At 48.0% G+C, this 14,031-nt stretch overlaps 1 protein-coding gene across 3 annotated transcripts in view; it reads left to right on the top strand.

Moving 5' to 3' along the window:
* ldah (lipid droplet associated hydrolase) overlaps positions 1-11,539 on the top strand; it is an 82,396-nt gene extending 70,857 nt beyond the window's left edge. Inside the window, exon 7 of one of the 3 annotated variants that reach the window (XM_080042676.1) lies at positions 11,159-11,539. The gene's annotated coding sequence lies outside the window, so the exon portion shown is untranslated. The remainder of the gene's footprint in view (positions 1-11,158) is intronic. The other 2 variants (XM_080042677.1, XM_080042674.1) reach the window with 2 other exon arrangements.
* The last annotated feature ends 2,492 nt before the right edge of the window (positions 11,540-14,031 follow it).

Here is a 14,031-nt window from a genome sequence, read left to right as displayed (position 1 = left end):
ACAATCTGGCCCTAAACATGGACACAGCAGAGACGGACTCCCTCCACCAGGCATTGGCAGCGCAGGGAGTGCTCGTAGGGAAACACGAGCAGACTCTCCGAGATGTCTTCTCCACGTTAAGTGGGCTCTCCACCTGTGTTACTGCTATGGGGCAGCAACTCAACGTTGTCTCGGCACACCTCACTCCCCCAGCTCCTGCCGACCCCGGTCGTCTTCAACAGGGTCCTGCCTCGGCTCCGCCGCTTCCCCAAGCCCGTGAACCCCGTGTCCCGGCGCCGCAGCGCTATTCAGGTGACTTTGGGGCCTGTAGGCCTTTTCTGATTCAGTGCACCTTAGCGTTTGAGCAACAGCCATCTACCTATGTCACAGACAGAGCCAAGATCTCCTATATAATCAGTTTACTCACGGGTAAAGCATTAACCTGGGCATCAGCAGTATGGGAGGGTCAGTCAGCTGTTTGTTTTTCTTTTGCTTTATTTTTGGCTGAGATGAAGAAGGTGTTCGATCACCCGGTGCGCGGCAGGGATGCCACCAAGCGACTCCTCACACTTTGACAGGGTACCCACAGCGTAGCTGAGTATTCAGTAGACTTCAGAGCGCTAGCGGCAGAGACGGGGTGGAATGATGAGGCTCTGCAGGGGGCATTTCTCAACGGACTAGCCGATCCAGTTAAGGATGAGTTAGCAGTTCGGGACGAATCAGCTAGCTTGGACGAGTTAGTGGCCCTAGCTATCAGACTTGATAATCGCCTTAGAGAGCGTCGTAGGGAAAGAGCCGGGCGGTCTCATGACCCGTTCTCCTCCCGTTCTCCCTCAGTTCCTATAAGACACTCCCCAGGTCGTAGCTCCAGTCAGTCCCCTGATTCCTTTGTCCTTCCCTCCTCCTCGGCAGAGGAGCCCATGCAGCTGGGCCGAGCCAAACTTTCCAATGCTGAGCGTTTTCGGAGGATAAATGAAGGGCTCTGCATCTACTGCGCTCAACCCGGTCACTTCCTGAGCTCCTGTCCCCAGCGGCCAAAAGGGAGTGCTCCCCAGTAACGGTGGGAATACTGGTGAGCAAGATCACATCGGAACCTTTCCCCCAATCTCGCATGCAACTGCGGGCTACGCTCTCCTGGAACCAACAAACCCATTCACTGTTCGCTCTGGTGGACTCTGGAGCTGACGAGAGCTTTCTGGATGCAGACTTCGTTGCCAGAGCAGGTATTGCCACTCGACCGCTCGCTACTCCCCTCAATGCCCAGGGACTTAATGGGAAGCTGCTGGCACGGGTTACCCATCGCACAGAGCCTCTTCGCCTTGTCCTGTCAGGCAACCACCATGAGGTAATACAGTTTCACATTATCTCTTCCCCTCACACTCCCTTAGTTTTGGGTCAGCCTTGGTTAAGGTTACACAATCCCCACATCAACTGGGCGACTAGTCGTGTACTAAGTTGGAGTGATTATTGCCTCTCGTCTTGCCTGCGGTCCGCCCTTTCCCCAGCAGAGGGAGCCACTGTGCCTTTAAAGCTTGAGCCCCCTGACCTGTATGAAGTCCCTGCCGCATATCACAGTATGGGAGAGGTATTTAGTAAGCAACGTGCTCTCTCTATGCCCCCTCACCGGCCCTATGACTGTGCTATTGATCTTCTTCCAGGTGCTCCTTTGCCATCCAGTCGTCTGTATAACCTGTCCCGGCCTGAACGAGAGACAATGGAGACATACATCAAGGAGTCCCTTGCTTCAGGTATTATCCGACCTTCGTCATCTCCTGTCGGGGCTGGGTTTTTCTTTGTGGCCAAGAAGGATCGTTCCCTGTGTCCCTGCATAGACTATAGGGGTCTTAACAATATCACTATCAAGAACAAGTATCCTCTGCCTTTAATTAACTCTGCTTTTGAATCCCTCCACGGTGCCACAGTTTTCAGCAAGCTTGATCTCCGCAATGCTTATCACCTTGTCCGCATTCGGAAGGGTGACGAATGGAAGACTGCATTTAAGACCCCCCTCGGACATTTTGAATATTTGGTAATGCCTTTTGGTCTCACTAATGCCCCCGCTGTCTTCCAAGCTTTGTTTAATGATGTGCTCCGTGACCTCTTAAATCGCACTGTGTTTGTGTACTTGGACGACATACTGATTTTCTCTCGCTCTCAGGAGGAACATGTCCAACACGTGAAGCAGGTGTTACAGCGACTCCTGGAAAACAAGCTGTATGTCAAGGCAGAGAAGTGCAAGTTCCATGTGGACTCCGTGGACTTCCTGGGGTACATCATAGAGCGAGGGCAGGTGAGGGCCGATCCCGAGAAGGTACAGGCGGTGGCACAGTGGCCTCAACCCGTGACCCGGAAACAGCTCCAGCGCTTTTTGGGCTTTGCCAACTTCTACCGACGGTTTGTCAGGGATTACAGTCGAGTAGCGGCTCCCCTCACTGGACTTACCTCCCCAGCTATCCCCTTCTCTTGGAACCCTGAGGCTGAGGCGGCGTTCGTGGAACTGAAGAGGCGGTTCACTTCAGCCCCCATTCTCATTCATCCCAACCCGGCTCTACAGTTCGTGGTCGAGGTCGACGCTTCGGACTCCGGGGTAGGGGCGGTCCTCTCTCAACGCTCCCCGGAGGACCAGAAGCTTCATCCCTGTGCCTTCTTCTCCAGACGCCTGTCTCCCGCAGAGCACAACTACGACGTCGGCAACAGGGAACTGCTAGCGGTTAAGCTAGCGCTTGAGGAGTGGAGGCACTGGTTGGAGGGGGTGGAGATCCCTTTTATTGTTTGGACTGATCACAAGAACCTGTCCTATATCCAGTCCGCCAAGCGCCTTAACTCCCGCCAAGCCCGCTGGGCATTGTTCTTTGGTCGATTTAACTTCCAGCTCACCTTTCGACCAGGGTCCAAGAATGGGAAGCCGGATGCCTTGTCCCGACAGTTTGCCGTTGACCACGGTCTCTCCAGTCCCGATACCATCATCTCCCCTGGCTGTGTGGTGGGGGCAGTCAGGTGGCAGATTGAAGCACGGATCCGAGAGGCGCTGAGGGAGGAACCGGATCCGGGAACCGGGCCGCAGGGTCGGCTGTTCGTGCCAAGTGCTGTCCGCTCCAAGGTCCTCCAGTGGGTGCATAATTCCCGTTTCTCCTGCCACCCGGGTGTTAACCGCAGCCTGTCCCTGGCCAAGCGACACTTCTGGTGGCCCACCATCGAGGCTGACACCCGTGCCTTCGTGCTCGCCTGCACTGTCTGCGCACGCAGTAAGTCCTCGCATCAACCCTCCTCAGGGTTGCTTCGTCCCCTCCCGGTGCCTGGGCGCCCCTGGAGTCACATTGGTCTCGACTTCGTCACTGGTCTCCCGCTGTCCGAAGGTAATTCTACCATACTCACCATTGTTGATAGATTTTCCAAGGCTGTCCATTTTGTGCCTCTGCCCAAGCTTCCTACAGCGTCTGAGACTGCTGATCTCCTGGTTCAGCATGTGGTCCGCCTCCACGGGATCCCTGCTGACGTGGTCTCCGATCGGGGTCCACAATTCGTGTCCCAGGTATGGAGGGCTTTCTGTCGTGAGTTAGGATCCTCTGTCAGTCTCTCCTCAGGCTACCACCCCCAGACGAACGGGCAGACGGAGCGGGCCAATCAGGACCTCGAAGCTGCGCTGCGCTGCGCTGTGTTACTACTCGGAACCAGTCTTCCTGGAGCACTCACCTGCCATGGGTTGAATACGCCCACAACTCCCTGACAAGTGCAGCTACTGGTATGTCCCCATTCGAATGTTCCCTTGGATATCAACCCCCTCTGTTCCCAGCACAGGAGGGCGACATCGCGGTGCCATCTGTCCGGGCCCACCTTCGACGCTGTCGTAAGGTCTGGAGGGACGCTCGCGCTGCCCTGCTCCGTTCCACCGAGCGCAATCGGCGCATGGCAGACAGACACCGGGTTCCAGCACCACAGTTCACACCAGGTCAGAAGGTTTGGCTCTCTTCAAAAAACATCCCACTCAACACTGAGTCTAAGAAGCTGTCCCCACGTTACATTGGTCCTTTTGAAATCGAAACTGTTATCAACCCATCCGCTGTCAAATTAAAACTGCCATTATCTATGAAGATTCACCCCACATTCCACGTTTCCCAGCTTAAGCCTGTCTCCACCAGCCCTCTGTGTCCTCCAGCTACACCCCCTCCACCTCCCCGCATGATAATAATAATAATAATAATAATTTGAATTTATATAGCGCCTTTCAAGGTACCCAAGGTCGCTTCACAAAAAAGGGGGGAAGTACAGTGATTGTGTACACAGGGGGGTGGGGGCGGGTTAGAGGTCATAGGCCTCTGAGAAGAGGTGTGCCTTCAGGAGCTTTTTGAAGGACTCCACTGAAGTGGCACAGCGGATATGGAGGGGGAGCAGATTCCACAGAGTGGGGGCAGACGCACAAAAGGCCCTGTCCCCAAAGGTCTTGAGTCTGGTGCGGGGAGTTGCCAGCTGGTCCTTAGCAGAGGACCTGAGGGACCGCAGGGGGGTGTAAGGATGGAGGAGGTCAGAGAGGTAACGGGGGGCCAGAGCATGCAGGGACTTGTAGGTGAGTAGGAGGATTTTAAACTTGATCCGGGACTTAACTGGTAACCAGTGGAGCTGCATCAGGGTGGGGGTGATGTGCTGCCAGGGCTTAGTGCCAGTTAAAACCCTGGCAGCTGAGTTCTGGACATATTGCAGTCGGTCCAGGGTTTTGGAGGGGAGACCTGTGAGGATGGCATTACAGTAGTCCAGACGGGTGGAGATGAAGCAGTGGATGAGGGTTTCAGTGACTGAGTCTGAGAGTGAGGGTCGGAGTCTTGCAATGTTTCTCAGGTGGTAGAAAGCGGATTTAGTGACATTTTTGATATGGGACTGAAATGACAGGGTGGGGTCAAGGAGGACACCCAGGTTGCGGACTACGGAGGATGGGGTGATCGAGCAGCCATCCACTTCCAGAAGAAGATCCCCAACCTTCGTGAGCAGTGACTTGGGGGCCACGACCATGAGCTCAGTTTTATTGCTGTTCAGTTTGAGTAGGTTAGAGGTCATCCAGGTTTTAAGTTCTTGCAGACATTTGATGAGTGGAGCCGGTGGAAGCTGAGTTGAGGGTTTGGTGCTGATGTATATTTGGGTATCATCAGCATAGCAGTGAAAACTGAGACCGTGATGACGAATGATTTGACCAAGGGGGAGCATGTAAATGGTGATCACCCCGCCTACACAGTCCGGCGGATCCTGGATATTCGCCGCCGTGGTCGGGGCTTTCAGTACTTGGTGGACTGGGAGGGTTATGGTCCTGAGGAGAGGAGCTGGATTTCTCGCCAGCTCATCCTCGATCCCTCCCTTATTAAGGAGTTCCACCGGGACAACCCAGGGAAGCCCGGTGGCTCGCCTGGAGGCTCTCATTGAGGGGGGGGGGTACTGTCATGATCCCGTTTGGACTCCTTGGCCTTATATGTGTTTTCCCTTTTCACCTGTGTTTGTGTGCTGAGCTAATTGCAGGGGTGGAGCCTGGTGTGCTGGAGTCAATTAACAACATTTGCAGCTGCCTTCAATCTTCATCAACTGCGCTACTTATACCCGGGCCTACCTTCCAGACACTGCCAGATTGTAGCTTCTGTTTTTCACACAGTCAGTTCACTCTCTCGCTCACTTGTTTTCAGCTATGCTCTGTTCCACTTTTTCCTGGTTAACCCCTGTTTCTCTGCCACAGTTCTCCCGGCCTGACTCCAGCCACCAGCTCCAGCCCTAGCTCTCCAGCACTACTCCTCGGACCCCTCCTGCCTGCCCGCTCTAGCCTGCTTCCACTCAGCCCCCTGGACTTGCCCCGTTGCTCTCTCCCTGGACCCCCATGCCAGCCAGTTTCCCTCCCCGGATCCCGGTCCTAACACCCCGCTGGTTTTCTCCTAAAATAAATCTTCTTTTACTCACACTGTCTCTGCGACTGTGTCCTCCAGACCCAACCGTAACACACTAGTCCTAAATCAAATAATCACCACCGGTCAACTGGACAGGAGCAATTTTGGCTCCATTTAGACTATAACACATTAAAGAGATTGCGGTCTAAAATCCCACCCTTAAAAAGATAAGAGTGGCGACGAAAAATGATTTCACACTTTATGTGTCACTGCTATCCATTACATGCTACAGTCCGTCTCCCAGCAGTGATGAACCTGCTTAGGCCGTGTTAAAAAAGAGATTAAATGTGAAGTAAGTGATTTATTTATGTTAATATGAGTGTTAAATCACTCTTTATTCATACAGTGATCACTTAGGCCTATATAGTGTGCACGTTTCATAAAGCCGATCTCTTAGTCACTCACGCTGCATGTAATTGGCAAATAAACTTTTCGGGGATCCCACTACTAATAACCAATCAGAAGAGAGAACACTACAAACTGGTACCCCTCATGGTTACTGGGAGGAGAAACCAGAGACCTCATGGTTACTGGGAGGAAGAACCAGAGACCTCATGGTTACTGGGAGGAGGAACCAGAGACCTCATGGTTACTGAAGCTATATCCCAATCCAGAGGCACGTCGTTGGAAGGACACGGTCTACGCGGTCTATGAAGGCTATAGCCTGTGAAGGCCGATTCGAAGGCCGAACCAGGGCCGAACGAGCGTTGTTAAACGAGACGGTCTCCGCAGGTCTCCGTTTACGAGCATTTCCGGTTTGCGTAACAAGCCGTTACCTTGCGTGACGACTCGCCGCTCCTGTGCTCCCTAGCAACCCTGATTGCTGCCAACGGAAACAGCCTTGTCAAAAGAAAAAGAGGTTGCCTACCAGACGAAAAGAAAAAAAAGTACAAGAAAAAAAGAAAGGAAGATAAAAGTTAAGAAGATGGAGCCTTGCAAATCGTTGCAAATGGAACAAGCCTTTGCGCGCCGCTATGACGCAATCGGTCTTCAAATGCAGCCTTCGTAGGCTGCAACCCCTGTATTGAGATCCAGTCTGGGAGGAACCAGAGACCTCATGGTTACTGGGAGGAGCCAGAGACCTCATGGTTACTGGGAGGAGGAACCAGAGACCTCATGGTCTGTCTACTTAACAATCGATTGTGTATGCGAGGCATAAAATAGTAGTAGTAGTAGTAGTAGTAGTAGTAGTAATAGTAGTAGTAGTAGTAGTAGTGTGGGGCAGTTGAGTAGGAAAAGTAACCTATCGATCCTTACACAAAATCTTCCCCGAAGGAAATACTCATTCGGGCATTTCTCGTCTACACAACCTTAAAGAGGACCTATGATGCTTTTTGACTTTTATGACCTATAGACGTTGTTATGATGATTCATAGTCATGCTTAACCATACTAAATTATCAAATAATGACTTACATGCATTTCGACGTATGCTGACGGTCTGGGGTGTCTGTGCCGAGCACTAAACACTATTCTAGCCAGTCGAGAAGTCACGTGTTCAAAGCTGTCTACCCTTTGTAACTTTGTGACGTCGCATGTAACCTTGTGAAGTCACCACGCGGATGTTTCCATGTATGGTAATGCTGTCACTTCCCTGTTCGCGTCTGCCTCGCGTCTGCCTCGCGCCCTTATAGGTCCATGCTCGCGCTTCCCGCCACTGAAAGTGTTCCGGAAGGAAGGTAACCAATCACAACGGAGTGGGGTTTGCAGGAGGGGGGGGGAGGGTAGCGGAGATGGCCGATGCACAGGCGGAGGGAGCGGAGATTGCCGAAGCACACACACTCAAGTGTTGACAGGACGTGCTGGATCGCCAAAATAAGAGAAAGAGCTTCCCGAAAATCTACATAGTTTTTTGTGATGTGATTCGTGTCAGGTTGCTCTATAGCAGTGTAAAACAAGAAATTAAGACCAGAAAAGTAGTATAATAGGTCCTCTTTAAACACTCGACCACCAATCGCTTCAGTTACCTTCAATCCTCAGAGTAATCGCAACATTCTCGTCCTCGATGCCATAGATAAGTTCACACCGGTACGTTTCGCCAATTATTTATTTACACAATGTTCTAGGACATAAGTAGACCTCAGAAAACAAAGGCCTAATGTGTTTTGAACATTTCCATATACAACACTTTGGTATAATTTATGTTCTTGCACATTTAAAATAGGTATTAATTGTAGTATGTAAAATCAGAGAAAAATACCTCTAGACCTCTAGAATTTGTCTAAAATGCAAAGTACGTCATTACCTGTCACTTTGGTATCATTTAGCATGACTGTATAACATTATAACAGCATTCATAGGTCAGAAAAAAAGATGAAAAAGCACAATAGGTGTTCTTATGGGCGCTAGGCGCTAAGCTAAAGCTAATTAGCAGCAAGATGCCTCCCTTATCAAACGAGGACTATCAAATACTCCTAGAGGATTACAGCACTGGCAACAAAAGTGAATCGAATAGAAGTGAACATAGAGCTGTTAAGCGGAAGTGGCGGAATTACGGGGCATGGGACCTCTCGGCTGAAAAAAAATGAATGGGAGTCTATGGAAAGTAATCTACTATTTTCTGGTCCCAGTCATTAAATGCCTTGGATTACATATATGTTTTGTATGAGTCTAAAAATGATCATTTTTCATGTGAAGAGTTTGACGGTATGTTGTATGATTATTCGTCTAACGGCTTTTGAAAAAATGTTACGAGAACAACTACAAGTCTTGTCGCCTCTGTGACGTCACCTCAACACATTCCCTCAACTTCTCGACTGACAGTGCTAATGCTAATGCTAATGGCTGGCGTGGACAACGCCAACAATCTCCCCACTCGAGAAATTGAAACTCTCCACATGTCCACTTGTGTAGTCGTTTTCGCCACGCTGAAGACTTTTGTCTTGTCATTGAAAGAAGGCGATAAAGTGCATTAAAGACACAGCCATGTTTCTGAGCTAAGCGGGTGCGAGTGGTGGTGACGTATATCATAAGTGTCAAGAGCAGCGAAGAGCTGTAGTCCACAAAAGCGCTCTGCACAAAACCTGACTGTATCCAGCTTCTACTCGCTAAATTGTTCCATTCTTTGCACGAAAAAATACCATCTAAATCCATACAAAACATATGTGTAATCGAAGGCATTTCATGACTGGGACCAGAAAATAATAAATTTCTTTCCATTGACCAAATGCATTATGAGTCAGCCTGACCATGTCCTCAGTGAGGAATTCACACTATTGCCCTCCGGGCGGCGCTATCTTTCAATCAGGGCAAGAACAGTGAGGTACTCGCACTCTTTTATTCCTGCAGCCATCAGGTTACTGAATGATCACAAGGGTCAGGAGTAGGTGGAGAGCACCAGTGTAGCTGGGTGGTTGTTCTGACAGGTTGAGTTGAAATGAATGTGAGTTGAATTTGTGTGTTGGACTGCTGTTTGTCTATTGATGTTATTTTCTACCTCGTACTGCTTTTTATAGTATTTATTCAAATGATTTTTTACTGCGAACTGGAACTGTAAACTAAATTGCCCTTCTTGGGATAAATAAAGCTTTTTCTGATTCTGATTCTGACTACCGTTGTAATTTTTCGAGCCGAGAGGTCCCATGTCCCGGGAGTAAGGCACTTCCGCTTAACAGCTCTATTGCACATGCAGAGCTACTGATGGGTGAATGTGTTTGCGCCTACAATGGCGGAGCAGGTAAAACTCCTTCCCAATGTCTGTTTTGATGGTTTTTATCATGTTTTATAACACTTATGGATCTGAGATGATGCTAGATAACTCGCTGCTTGAAGACCGCAATGCATTAATGTTGTGACGTGGGGACGAGGGAGGGGACTGCTAACTGCAGTCACTGACAGGAAGTTAGCTAAACTGACCATTCCGCTTACTGAACCTTTAATATGCTTGATAATTGTACAGTAACATGGGCACACTGCAGTTGGAGGGTTAGTCCAGAGGGCTGCTGCAATGAACAGCACACTTATTTTTTTTTATAAAATAGGCAAATATGATACAAGCAGAAGATGTGACTACTGTGGGCAAGAAGAGACAATAGAATATGTCATAATGCATTGCGAGAGGTATGAGGAAGACAGAAGACAGATGAGGGAACATTTTTAGAAAATAAAAAGTACATTTTGATTTAAAAGATATTTTTCAAAAGAATTCCAATAGGCCTTAGTGTTATCAAATTCTATTTAATTTTCGTAGGGCAACTCATTTGTTTGGAAATATATAGGTTATTAATAATTTATTTTATTTACATTTTTTAGGGAGATGGTTATTTAATCCACACTCCATACCAGTTGATGGCGGTAAAGCATCAAAAAGTTGTCTGCCGACCGCCCAAAGAGAGCAAGAGTACCTATTTGCAGACCCGGGCCCTATCCGAAAACTTTTTTTTGCATAGGAAATTTCCTTTCCTATCGAGATGACCCGGAAGTGCTCGGCGGATAGGTGATCCGAATAACCAAAATGCTTAGGAAAGGCATAGGAAAGGAGCCTCGATTCATCCTATAACCCTCCTTTAGCATAGGTTACTCCTGACCAACCTATGCTAAAGGAACGGAGATAGTGGTATCCCATAATCCTTTACGGCGGCAAGATTTAAAGCAACAGGCCACCGCCGGAGTTTACCGACTCTACACGAATACGAACGAGAGGTAAAACAGAAGAGAGGAGAGGAGAAGAGAGGAAGATTTAACTCGGCTAAAACAAAATACCCCCCCCCCCCCCCCACACACACACACACACACAGGCTAAAGATAATAAAGAACTCATAAAAGACCAACATCATAATAGTTATTTTCGTAGCACATAATTTGCACCATAAGAAAATAAAATACCAACTTCACATTTAATGAAGTTACTGGGGGCAGTTCATTTCAACATCAACACAAGTGTAGCCTCTTTTTATTCCACTTGTGAATTGGGATATAAGGGAGTGATTCTCACTCTGTTGGCGACAACCTGATTAAAATCAATATGAAAAGAATGCATGGATCAAACGAGCGCTTGTTGTAGTCAATTTTCGGAGAATAGGCTATTCTCTATTCTGCTATAGTGTAGTTTCACGCTAGTGACTCACGTCAGCAATACTCGCCGTCGCGCAATGACGTCGGTTAGGAAAAGTGGAGTCGAATTCATTTGAAACAGCGCTGTCCTTTCCTATGTTCGATAGGAAGCACCTTTCATCTCTCCTTAACCCCGATGACGTTTAGGGGTTAAGGTATAGGAAAGGAGGCTTATAGGTTAGGAGATTGGACTTTTCGGATAGGCCCCAGGGGCCTCATTTATAAACGTTGCGTACGCCCAGAAGAGGGCGCACGCCAATTTCTAAGCAAATATTGGGATTTATAAAAACCAAACTTGACGGGAGATGTGCGGTCCTCCACGCAAACTCTGACCCATGCGTACGCACAGAAAGTGGAGAAAGGAGAAACGGCGACTCCGTCGGCACATGTATGAAGTGCGAGAACGAATGTGTTTGTGTAAAATGTATCCAGATAGGCCTATTATAAGCCATGTAGGTCTATCATATATTGGGAGTTCCTTTGCAAAACGGATGAAGCCATTCTTACAACTAATGAACAAATGCCTCCACGGATTTTTCCATGGAGTGATACCAACAAAAACAAAACGAATTAGGATCTTAAATAGCCTACAAACGGAGACATATGAGTGCAAATAAAAACAAAATAGCAACGTTCGAATAAGCTCTGCAGTTATTAAAGAATAACCTATCTGCATGTTGTGGAATTAATTCTGATAATATTGAGGTGGAATACAGCCTATTACTTTTACACTGACGCTGTTCTCGATGCCTCAGTCAGGCAGACAGGAGTGCACCTTTTCATACACTAATGATAAGCCTACTGTACATCACATAGGCTACTGTGATTTTTTTCACGGCTTTTAGTCCGTTTTATCTATGTGTTTTTCTTTGTGTTTAAGCACGTCGCAATTGTGTTTTGAAAGGGACTGTGAAGTTTATTATTAACCCTCCGCCGCCCGTCACTGCCCCGGGATGAATTCTCCGAATCTGTATCTCATGGGGGGTCTCAGTGCCCCCCGCTCGTGGCACAAACACTGTTGTGTGAGGATATGCACTTGTTTGCGTCCACTTTTATGTCGGATCACTTCTTTTTATTTCGGCCACAGCGTTCACAGAGATCGCCACAGGCTGCACTCTATCGCCTTTACGCTCACACTGCCAGCAAACTATATTTTCCCTGTTCGCCACTTCTCCAACGGGTACTTCGGGGTGACCGCAGTGATCCACACCGTGTGGAGTTTATTTTTCCATTTCCCTTTCAGTCGGCGATTGCCACTACCGCCTTCATGCACTCAGTAAATGATATTAATTCGGGCGTGTCGATGACTATGTATGGGTAAATATGGGCGGTACGTGAAGCCCGCAAAGGCTGCGCCACATTTAGAGTAGATTGTGATTTATAAAGGGAAACAGGCGTAGGACGTGAGTGCGCACTGTTTTATAAATCCGAATATTTTTGTTCGCACGTACATCCTACATTTCTTCCGTACGCCAGCTTCCACGTGAATCCCACGCAAAGCTTTATAAATGAGGCCCCAGGCCCCCAGGATGCTGCCTTCTCCGAGCAGCCAGCATGGACATGTGGCCAACCCATTGGTATTGCATGGTAAGGGGTGGAGCTTATTTTCATGCGGCCCGTAGGCAGATGTCCCTGTCCACACAGTACAAGCAGCGAACAAGATTGTGTCTCTGCACATTTTTTCTGGATATCAATCATAGGCTCATACTTATCTTTAGACCATATACTATTAAAATGTAAGTTTTCTCATTTCAAAACGCCACCTCAAGCGTTTTATTAGCCCAACGGCTTTTAACGGCTTTCAGTTTGTTTTCACCAGGCTAGATGCTACAGAACGAGACACCCGCCTCCAGTCCGCTACGCTTGCCGCCCTCTTTCTTGATAGGTCCATAATGCCGCTACGTCCATGCTACGTAATGCTTTGGGCCGCATGGAATTTCCGGATTATACTTCCTTGTTGCTTCTCTGCGCCTATGAGCAGCTTTCATAGGAATGAATGGGCGCCATGTTTCAATACGGTGTCCATTTCTTTATATGTCCATGTTGCAGACCCATGGAGAAAAGGAGCTCCACCGGAAGCCACGCCCCGAACTCATTTCATTGGTCAGAATTGTAACCCTTGTTTTCACTTTACGCTGCAGCTCCGACTGAAGAAAGAGTCACTGCCACAACGCGACCCTACAGTTTGAAGAAAATCACTCCATAGAAATCTCCATCGGGATGTTTTTATCATTTCCTGATGATTTTACGTTTGACCGATCATTTATCTGATCAGTAGCGTAGTTCTCAGCCCTCGTGCCGTTCATATGCGGCCACCTTACACATCGTGAACATGCTCTACATTCAGATTAATAAACCTATTGTATGTATCTCATTATTTGTTTATTTATTAACAGGAGTTTGTTTAACGTCTGTGCCACTGAACATAGGCTATTTAGGCTATGCATGGTTGAAATGTAATTCTGCAGCTGCACGCAATCGTTATACTGTTCACTTGCGTGATCACGAAGTCACAGACGAGCATCGATCGTTCAATAGCTTAATATGAATATAGAAATTATATAATAATTAAAACTGTGATCACTAGAGGACAAGGGATCTGGTAAATCAATCAGGATCTAGAATGGAAACTGTCACCTTATGTGTCTGTCTTTCACCCCACTTTTAAAATGAGCTGTTTATTTTAATGTGGTGGCACTTTTTGTGTTTTATTTACAAGAGTTTATATTTGTATGTGATTGACATAGGCTACTTGTGATAATTGTGAATTAAAGAGACGGATTTCGGAAGATGTACACAAAGCTTCGTTGCTTCATTCATCTTCTACCTCAACATCTACTTTTTACCACCGTCCTGGCCACTAGGGACCCTTAACAAATTGACTTATTTTACTGTCTACTAGCACCACAACCGGTGGAAACTGTGTCTTGTTATTATTCACCGCTAGGTGAACTCCGGCAGTAAAACAAAAAGAAGAAAACAATTCAGAGTAGGTTACAATTCTGACCAATGAAATGAGCTTCCGGTGGAGCTCCACTTTCCCCATGGGTCTGCAAATAGGTGCCTCTCAAAAAGAGAGGTTT

This window comes from Ammodytes marinus (genome assembly GCF_949987685.1).
Source record: "Ammodytes marinus genome assembly, chromosome: 15".
In the NCBI taxonomy this organism is placed as follows: Eukaryota; Metazoa; Chordata; class Actinopteri; order Uranoscopiformes; family Ammodytidae; genus Ammodytes; species Ammodytes marinus.
Note: the sequence above shows the minus strand (reverse complement) of the source record. Positions and strands in the feature narration are given on the sequence as shown.